Source organism: Danio rerio, chromosome 22 (genome assembly GCF_052040795.2).
Source record: "Danio rerio strain M-AB ecotype USA chromosome 22, GRCz13ab, whole genome shotgun sequence".
Taxonomy (NCBI): Eukaryota; Metazoa; Chordata; class Actinopteri; order Cypriniformes; family Danionidae; genus Danio; species Danio rerio.
The window spans coordinates 21,787,501-21,795,000 of NC_141042.1; the positions used below are offsets into that span (position 1 = coordinate 21,787,501).

At 45.6% G+C, this 7,500-nt stretch overlaps 2 non-coding genes across 2 annotated transcripts; both read left to right on the forward strand.

The window, feature by feature from the left end:
• Nucleotides 1–377: 377 nt before the first annotated feature.
• trnar-ccu (transfer RNA arginine (anticodon CCU)) lies at nucleotides 378–450 on the forward strand. The gene has a single exon. It is a non-coding gene; the product is annotated as a tRNA-Arg (tRNA).
• A 4,840-nt stretch (nucleotides 451–5,290) lies between these two features.
• Nucleotides 5,291–5,363, forward strand: trnar-ccu (transfer RNA arginine (anticodon CCU)). Its single transcript has one exon. It is a non-coding gene; the product is annotated as a tRNA-Arg (tRNA).
• The last annotated feature ends 2,137 nt before the right edge of the window (nucleotides 5,364–7,500 follow it).

Below are 7,500 nucleotides of genomic sequence, written 5' to 3' on the forward strand. Positions count from 1 at the left end.
AAGCAAAAGGTCTTGCAAGTTGGAACTATATGTGTAAATGAAACTGTTTTAGCAGAGGATGGTTTCGGTCCATTGACCTCTGGGTTATGGGCCCAGCACGCTTCCGCTGCGCCACTCTGCTTACAAAATCGGTTTTTGCTCTTTTGCTGATCATTTTAAAATTACCTGGGATAAAACATTGGTTCACCTGGCCCATAACTCAGAGAGTGAAGTAGGGAAACCACCCTCTATTAAGTGTGATTTGTTGTTTGCATGTATGGAGACAAATCTTTTAAACCCGAATAAATGCCTCGTTCACTGGGATGCCTCAATGTGGAGGAGTATTCTTGCCACAGGTCACTGACTCTCAAGCTGCCCAATACTTTTTTTTGTGTCCTGCCCCAGTGGCCTAATGGATAAGGCACTGGCCTCCTAAGCCAGGGATTGTGGGTTCGAGTCCCATCTGGGGTGGTTGGAGAAGAGTGGCGCAGCGGAAGCGTGCTGGGCCCAGAGGTCAATGGATCGAAACCATCCTCTGCTGTCATAGCTTATTTACCTAATCCCATCTATGAAACAGGAGCTGAGAGTACATGTTCAAACCATGGACATTTCATTTGTTTTGCCTATTTAGCAAAAGGTCTTGCAAGTTGGAACTATATGTGTAAATGAAACTGTTTTAGCAGAGGATGGTTTCGGTCCATCGACCTCTGGGTTATGGGCCCAGCACGCTTCCGCTGCGCCACTCTGCTTACAAAATCAGTTTTTGCTCTTTTGCTGATCGTTTTAAAATTACCTGGGATAAAACATTGGTTCACCTGGCCCATAACTCAGAGAGTGAAGTAGGGAAACCACCCTCTATAAAGTGTGATTTGTTGTTTGCATGTATGGAGACAAATCTTTTAAACCCGAATAAATGCCTCGTTCACTGGGATGCCTCAATGTGGAGGAGTATTCTTGCCACAGGTCACTAACTCTCAAGCTGCCCAATACTTTTTTTTGTGTCCTGCCCCAGTGGCATAATGGATAAGGCACTGCCCTTCTAAGCCAGGGATTGTGGGTTCGAGTTCCATGTGGGGTGATTTGGAGCAGAGTGGCGCAGCGGAAGCTTGCTGGGCCCATAACCTAGAGGTCGATGGATAGAAACCATCCTCTGCTATCATAGCTTCTTTACCTAATCCCATCTATGAAACAGGAGCTGAGAGTACATGTTCAAACCATGGACATTTCATTTATTTTGTCTATTTAGCAAAAGGTCTTGCAAGTTGGAACTATATGTGTAAATGAAACTGTTTTAGCAGAGGATGGTTACGGTCCATCGACCTCTGGGTTATGGGCCCAGCACGCTTCCGCTGCGCCACTCTGCTTACAAAATCGGTTTTTGCTCTTTTGCTGATCATTTTAAAATTACCTGGGATAAAACATTGGTTCACCAGGCCCATAACTCAGAGAGTGAAGTAGGGAAACCACCCTCTATTAAGTGTGATTTGTTGTTTGCATGTATGGAGACAAATCTTTTAAACCCGAATAAATGCCTCGTTCACTGGGATGACTCTATGTGGAGGAGTATTCTTGCCACAGGTCACTAACTCTCAAGCTGCGCAATACTTTTTTTGTGTCCTGCCCCAGTGGCATAATGGATAAGGCACTGGCCTCCTAAGCCAGGGATTGTGGGTTCGAAATCCATGTGGGATGATTTGGAGCAGAGTGGCGCAGCGGAAGCGTGCTGGGCCCATAACCCAGAGGTCGATGGATCGAAACCATCCTCTGCTATCGTAGCTTCTTTACCTAATCCCATCTATGAAACAGGAGCTGAGAGTACATGTTCAAACCATGGACATTTCATTTATTTTGCCTATTTAGCAAAAGGTCTTGCAAGTTGGAACTATATGTGTAAATGAAACTGTTTTAGCAGAGGATGGTTTCGGTCCATCGACCTCTGGGTTATGGGCCCAGCACGCTTCCGCTGCGCCACTCTGCTTGCAAAATCTGCTTTTGCTCATTTGCTGATCACTGTAAAATTACCTGGGATAAAACATTATTTCACCTGGCCCATAACTCAGAGAGTGAAGTAGGGAAACCACCCTCTATTAAGTGTGATTTGTTGTTTGCATGTATGGAGACAAATCTTTTAAACCCGAATAAATGCCTTGTTCACTGGGATGCCTCAATGTGGAGGAGTATTCTTGCCACAGGTCACTAACTCTCAAGCTGCCCAATACTTTTTTTTTGTGTCCTGCCCCAGTGGCCTAATGGATAAGGCACTGGCCTCCTAAGCCAGGGATTGTGGGTTCGAGTACCATCTGGGATGGTTGGAGCAGAGTGGCGCAGCGGAAGCGTGCTGGCCCCATAACCCAGAGGTCGATGGATCGAAACCATCCTCTGCTATCATAGCTTATTTACCTAATCCCATCTATGAAACAGGAGCTGAGAGTACATGTTCAAACCATAGACATTTCATTTATTTTGCCTATTTAGCAATAGGTCTTGCAAGTTGGAACTATATGTGTAAATGAAACTGTTTTAGCAGAGGATGGTTTCGGTCCATCGACCTCTGGGTTATGGGCCCAGCACGCTTCCGCTGCGCCAGTCTGCTTGCAAAATCTGCTTTTGCTCATTTGCTGATCACTGTAAAAATAACCTGGGATAAAACATTATTTCACCTGGCCCATAACTCAGAGAGTGAAGTAGGGAAACCACCCTCTATTAAGTGTGATTTGTTGTTTGCATGCATGGAGACAAATCATTTAACCCTGAATAAATGCCTCGTTCACTGGGATGCCTCTATGTGGAGGAGTATTCTTGCCACAGGTCACTAACTCTCAAGCTGCGCAATACTTTTTTTGTGTCCTGCCCCAGTGGCATAATGGATAAGGCACTGGCCTCCTAAGCCAGGGATTGTGGTTTAGAGTTCCATGTGGGATGATTTGAAGCAGAGTGGCGCAGCGGAAGCGTGCTGGGCCCATAACCCAGAGGTCGATGGATCGAAACCATCCTATGCTATCATAGCTTCTTTGCCTAATCCCATCTATGAAACAGGAGCTGAGAGTACATGTTCAAACCATGGACATTTCATTTATTTTGCCTATTTAGCAAAAGGTCTTGCAAGTTGGAACTATATGTGTAAATGAAACTGTTTTAGCAGAGGATGGTTTCGGTCCATCGACCTCTGGGTTATGGGCCCAGCACGCTTCCGCTGCGCCACTCTGCTTGCAAAATCTGCTTTTGCTCATTTGCTGATCACTGTAAAATTACCTGGGATAAAACATTATTTCACCTGGCCCATAACTCAGAGAGTGAAGTAGGGAAACCACCCTCTATTAAGTGTGATTTGTTGTTTGCATGTATGGAGACAAATCTTTTAAACCCGAATAAATGCCTTGTTCACTGGGATGCCTCAATGTGGAGGAGTATTCTTGCCACAGGTCACTAACTCTCAAGCTGCCCAATACTTTTTTTTTGTGTCCTGCCCCAGTGGCCTAATGGATAAGGCACTGGCCTCCTAAGCCAGGGATTGTGGGTTCGAGTACCATCTGGGATGGTTGGAGCAGAGTGGCGCAGCGGAAGCGTGCTGGCCCCATAACCCAGAGGTCGATGGATCGAAACCATCCTCTGCTATCATAGCTTATTTACCTAATCCCATCTATGAAACAGGAGCTGAGAGTACATGTTCAAACCATAGACATTTCATTTATTTTGCCTATTTAGCAATAGGTCTTGCAAGTTGGAACTATATGTGTAAATGAAACTGTTTTAGCAGAGGATGGTTTCGGTCCATCGACCTCTGGGTTATGGGCCCAGCACGCTTCCGCTGCGCCAGTCTGCTTGCAAAATCTGCTTTTGCTCATTTGCTGATCACTGTAAAAATAACCTGGGATAAAACATTATTTCACCTGGCCCATAACTCAGAGAGTGAAGTAGGGAAACCACCCTCTATTAAGTGTGATTTGTTGTTTGCATGCATGGAGACAAATCATTTAACCCTGAATAAATGCCTCGTTCACTGGGATGCCTCTATGTGGAGGAGTATTCTTGCCACAGGTCACTAACTCTCAAGCTGCGCAATACTTTTTTTGTGTCCTGCCCCAGTGGCATAATGGATAAGGCACTGGCCTCCTAAGCCAGGGATTGTGGTTTAGAGTTCCATGTGGGATGATTTGAAGCAGAGTGGCGCAGCGGAAGCGTGCTGGGCCCATAACCCAGAGGTCGATGGATCGAAACCATCCTATGCTATCATAGCTTCTTTGCCTAATCCCATCTATGAAACAGGAGCTGAGAGTACATGTTCAAACCATGGACATTTCATTTATTTTGCCTATTTAGCAAAAGGTCTTGCAAGTTGGAACTATATGTGTAAATGAAACTGTTTTAGCAGAGGATGGTTTCGGTCCATCGACCTCTGGGTTATGGGCCCAGCACGCTTCCGCTGCGCCACTCTGCTTGCAAAATCTGCTTTTGCTCATTTGCTGATCACTGTAAAATTACCTGGGATAAAACATTATTTCACCTGGCCCATAACTCAGAGAGTGAAGTAGGGAAACCACCCTCTATTAAGTGTGATTTGTTGTTTGCATGTATGGAGACAAATCTTTTAAACCCGAATAAATGCCTCGTTCACTGGGATGCCTCAATGTGGAGGAGTATTCTTGCCACAGGTCACTAACTCTCAAGCTGCCCAATACTTTTTTTTTTGTGTCCTGCCCCAGTGGCATAATGGATAAGGCACTGGCCTCCTAAGCCAGGGATTGTGGGTTCGAGTTCCATGTGGGATGATTTGGAGCAGAGTGGCGCAGCGGAAGCGTGCTGGGCCCATAACCCAGAGGTCGATGGATCGAAACCATCCTCTGCTATCATAGCTTCTTTACCTAATCCCATCTATGAAACAGGAGCTGAGAGTACATGTTCAAAACATGGACATTTCATTTATTTTGCCTATTTAGCAAAAGGACTTACAAGTTGGTACTATATGTGTAAATGAAACTGTTTTAGCAGAGGTTGGTTTCAGTCCATCGACCTCTGGGTTATGGGCCCAGCACGCTTCCGCTGCGCCGCTCTGCTTGCAAAATCTGCTTTTGCTCATTTGCTGATCACTGTAAAATTACCTGGGATAAAACATTATTTCACCTGGCCCATAACTCAGAGAGTGAAGTAGGGAAACCACCCTCTATTAAGTGTGATTTGTTGTTTGCATGTATGGAGACAAATCTTTTAAACCCGAATAAATGCCTCGTTCACTGGGATGCCTCAATGTGGAGGAGTATTCTTGCCACAGGTCACTGACTCTCAAGCTGCCCAATACTTTTTTTTGTGTCCTGCCCCAGTGGCCTAATGGATAAGGCACTGGCCTCCTAAGCCAGGGATTGTGGGTTCGAGTCCCATCTGGGGTGGTTGGAGCAGAGTGGCGCAGTAGAAGCGTGCTGGGCCCAGAGGTCAATGGATCGAAACCATCCTCTGCTGTCATAGCTTATTTACCTAATCCCATCTATGAAACAGGAGCTGAGAGTACATGTTCAAACCATGGACATTTCATTTGTTTTGCCTATTTAGCAAAAGGTCTTGCAAGTTGGAACTATATGTGTAAATGAAACTGTTTTAGCAGAGGATGGTTTCGGTCCATCGACCTCTGGGTTATGGGCCCAGCACGCTTCCGCTGCGCCACTCTGCTTACAAAATCAGTTTTTGCTCTTTTGCTGATCGTTTTAAAATTACCTGGGATAAAACATTGGTTCACCTGGCCCATAACTCAGAGAGTGAAGTAGGGAAACCACCCTCTATAAAGTGTGATTTGTTGTTTGCATGTATGGAGACAAATCTTTTAAACCCGAATAAATGCCTCGTTCACTGGGATGCCTCAATGTGGAGGAGTATTCTTGCCACAGGTCACTAACTCTCAAGCTGCCCAATACTTTTTTTTGTGTCCTGCCCCAGTGGCATAATGGATAAGGCACTGCCCTTCTAAGCCAGGGATTGTGGGTTCGAGTTCCATGTGGGGTGATTTGGAGCAGAGTGGCGCAGCGGAAGCGTGCTGGGCCCATAACCCAGAGGTCGATGGATCGAAACCATCCTCTGCTATCGTAGCTTCTTTACCTAATCCCATCTATGAAACAGGAGCTGAGAGTACATGTTCAAACCATGGACATTTCATTTATTTTGCCTATTTAGCAAAAGGTCTTGCAAGTTGGAACTATATGTGTAAATGAAACTGTTTTAGCAGAGGATGGTTTCGGTCCATCGACCTCTGGGTTATGGGCCCAGCACGCTTCCGCTGCGCCACTCTGCTTGCAAAATCTGCTTTTGCTCATTTGCTGATCACTGTAAAATTACCTGGGATAAAACATTATTTCACCTGGCCCATAACTCAGAGAGTGAAGTAGGGAAACCACCCTCTATTAAGTGTGATTTGTTGTTTGCATGTATGGAGACAAATCTTTTAAACCCGAATAAATGCCTTGTTCACTGGGATGCCTCAATGTGGAGGAGTATTCTTGCCACAGGTCACTAACTCTCAAGCTGCCCAATACTTTTTTTTTGTGTCCTGCCCCAGTGGCCTAATGGATAAGGCACTGGCCTCCTAAGCCAGGGATTGTGGGTTCGAGTACCATCTGGGATGGTTGGAGCAGAGTGGCGCAGCGGAAGCGTGCTGGCCCCATAACCCAGAGGTCGATGGATCGAAACCATCCTCTGCTATCATAGCTTATTTACCTAATCCCATCTATGAAACAGGAGCTGAGAGTACATGTTCAAACCATAGACATTTCATTTATTTTGCCTATTTAGCAAAAGGTCTTGCAAGTTGGAACTATATGTGTAAATGAAACTGTTTTAGCAGAGGATGGTTTCGGTCCATCGACCTCTGGGTTATGGGCCCAGCACGCTTCCGCTGCGCCACTCTGCTTGCAAAATCTGCTTTTGCTCATTTGCTGATCACTGTAAAAATAACCTGGGATAAAACATTATTTCACCTGGCCCATAACTCAGAGAGTGAAGTAGGGAAACCACCCTCTATTAAGTGTGATTTGTTGTTTGCATGCATGGAGACAAATCATTTAACCCTGAATAAATGCCTCGTTCACTGGGATGCCTCTATGTGGAGGAGTATTCTTGCCACAGGTCACTAACTCTCAAGCTGCGCAATACTTTTTTTGTGTCCTGCCCCAGTGGCATAATGGATAAGGCACTGGCCTCCTAAGCCAGGGATTGTGGGTTCGAGTTCCATGTGGGATGATTTGAAGCAGAGTGGCGCAGCGGAAGCGTGCTGGGCCCATAACCCAGAGGTCGATGGATCGAAACCATCCTCTGCTATCATAGCTTCTTTGCCTAATCCCATCTATGAAACAGGAGCTGAGAGTACATGTTCAAACCATGGACATTTCATTTATTTTGCCTATTTAGCAAAAGGTCTTGCAAGTTGGAACTATATGTGTAAATGAAACTGTTTTAGCAGAGGATGGTTTCGGTCCATCGACCTCTGGGTTATGGGCCCAGCACGCTTCCGCTGCGCCACTCTGCTTGCAAAATCTGCTT